This window comes from Ascidiella aspersa, chromosome 5 (assembly GCF_963924565.1).
Source record: "Ascidiella aspersa chromosome 5, kaAscAspe10.2, whole genome shotgun sequence".
Taxonomy (NCBI): Eukaryota; Metazoa; Chordata; class Ascidiacea; order Phlebobranchia; family Ascidiidae; genus Ascidiella; species Ascidiella aspersa.
In genome coordinates, this window is record NC_139451.1 from 12,626,953 (window position 1) to 12,629,452 (window position 2,500).

Here is a 2,500-nt window from a genome sequence, read left to right on the forward strand (position 1 = left end):
CGCTCGCGCGTCCGACGCCGCAGCAGCCGCGCGGAGAAATCCCCGCGCGGAACGTTTGCAACGCGACCCTGAGGCGGGCGCGGCCCCGGGATTGACCCGAGGCCGCAATTTGCGTTCAGAACGTCGATGCTCAATGTGTCCTGCAATTCACACTAATTCACGCAGCTAGCTGCGTCCTTCATCGACTCACGAGCCGAGTGATCCACCGCCAAGAGCCATCCACGATTGTTTCGCTCGCACAGTGCCTCGCACTATAGGGTGACAAAATAGACCGCGCCGAGCGGTCGGCCAGGCCGACGCTTGAAGCCGGAGCGCGCGGCACCGCGGCACTCGACGCGCAAACATTACCGGGTGACCGAATCGCCGGCCGGCGCGCCGCTCCTCGCGGGTCGGGCGCCGGGTAGCAAAGACTTTTTCTCTCGCTTGTCCGAGTTTCGCGTTCGCCGAAGCGTTTGCGAGACCGTTAATGATCCTTCCGCAGGTTCACCTACGGAAACCTTGTTACGACTTTTACTTCCTCTAAATGATCAAGTTAGATCGTCTTCTCGGACGCCGGCTCGACCGTTGCCGGCCGCGCCAGGTCCAATCGGAGGACCTCACTAAACCATTCAATCGGTAGTAGCGACGGGCGGTGTGTACAAAGGGCAGGGACGTAATCAACGCGAGCTAATGACTCGCGCTTACTGGGAATTCCTCGTTCAAGGGAAATAATTGCAATTCCCTATCCCTAGCACGACCGGGGTTCAGCGGGTTACCCAGACCTGTCGGCCAAGGCGAGCACATGCTGATCCGGTCAGTGTAGCGCGCGTGCGGCCCCGAACATCTAAGGGCATCACAGACCTGTTATTGCTCAATCTCGTGTGGCTAAACGCCACTAGTCCCTCTAAGAAGTTAGACGCCGACCGATTGGGTCGCGTAACTAGTTAGCAAGCCAGAGTCTCGTTCGTTATCGGAATTAACCAGACAAATCGCTCCACCAACTAAGAACGGCCATGCACCACCACCCACAGAATCAAGAAAGAGCTCTCAATCTGTCAATCCTCACTGTGTCCGGGCCGGGTGAGATTTCCCGTGTTGAGTCAAATTAAGCCGCAGGCTCCACTCCTGGTGGTGCCCTTCCGTCAATTCCTTTAAGTTTCAGCTTTGCAACCATACTTCCCCCGGAACCCAAAGACTTTGGTTTCCCGCAAGCTGCCGGAGAGGTCGTAAAACTAACGCCCCCCGATCGCTAGTTGGCATCGTTTATAGTCAGAACTAGGACGGTATCTGATCGTCTTCGAACCTCTGACTTTCGCTCTTGATTAAAGAAAACATTCTTGGCAAATGCTTTCGCAGTCGTTCGTCTTGCGCCGATCCAAGAATTTCACCTCTAACGGCACAGTACGAATGCCCCCGTCTGTCCCTCTTAATCATTACCTCGCGCTCCGAAAACCAACAAAATAGAACCGAGGTCCTATTCCATTATTCCATGCACCATTATTCAGGCGAATCGCCTGCTTTGAACACTCTAATTTTTTCAAAGTAAACGTTCCGGCCGCCGCCGACACTCAGTCAAGGGCACCGGCGGAGAACCGGAGGTGAGGCCAGGACGGCCAGTACACGCCTTGCGACGGACCGGCCGCCTGCGCCCAAAATCCAACTACGAGCTTTTTAACCGCAACAACTTAAATATACACTTTTGGAGCTGGAATTACCGCGGCTGCTGGCACCAGACTTGCCCTCCAATGGATACTCGTTAAAGGTTTTAAAGTGTACTCATTCCAATTACAGGGCCTCGTTTAGAGTCCTGTATTGTTATTTTTCGTCACTACCTCCCCGCGTCGGGAATGGGTAATTTGCGCGCCTGCTGCCTTCCTTGGATGTGGTAGCCGTTTCTCAGGCTCCCTCTCCGGAATCGAACCCTGATTCTCCGTTACCCGTAAGAACCTCGGTAGGCCAGTACCGTACCGACGAAAGTTGATAGGGCAGACACTTGAATGATCCGTCGCCGGTGCGAGACCGTGCGATCCGCAAAGTTATCCAGAGTCACCAAAGGTTGCGGGCCGAAGCCCGGTCGGTTTTTGGTCTGATAAAAGCACGCCTCCCGCGAGGTCGGCGCTTCACGCATGTATTAGCTCTAGCATTTCCACAGTTAACCACGTAAAACGTACGATCAAATGAACCATAACTGATTTAATGAGCCATTCGCAGTTTCACTGTACGAGAGCTCGTACTTAGACTTGCATGGCTTAATCTTTGAGACAAGCATATGACTACTGGCAGGATCAACCAGGTAGCTACTTTAGCGTAGCCCCGAAAGGCCGACGAAGGAGGCGCCGCTGATGCGGCGCCGTCGCTCGGTCGATGCGAAACCCGAAGGCTTCTCTCCGTTAAAATTTCGTTCTTTGCTCGGCTGCCCGAACTCAGAAAACCGTCACCGCCCGTCGCACCCGCCGGAGTAAGACTTCGTCGGCAGGCCTTTCGACCGCCACGTCGCCAACACCGGCGCGAGCGCAACGCA

General features: G+C 55.0%; 2 non-coding genes across 2 annotated transcripts; both read right to left on the reverse strand.

Moving 5' to 3' along the window:
* Nucleotides 1-63: 63 nt before the first annotated feature.
* On the reverse strand, nt 64-217 carry LOC146144105 (5.8S ribosomal RNA). The gene has a single exon (XR_014498853.1). It is a non-coding gene; the product is annotated as a 5.8S ribosomal RNA (ribosomal RNA).
* A 247-nt stretch (nt 218-464) lies between these two features.
* On the reverse strand, nt 465-2,275 carry LOC146144106 (small subunit ribosomal RNA). The gene has a single exon (XR_014500514.1). It is a non-coding gene; the product is annotated as a small subunit ribosomal RNA (ribosomal RNA).
* Nucleotides 2,276-2,500: the final 225 nt, after the last annotated feature.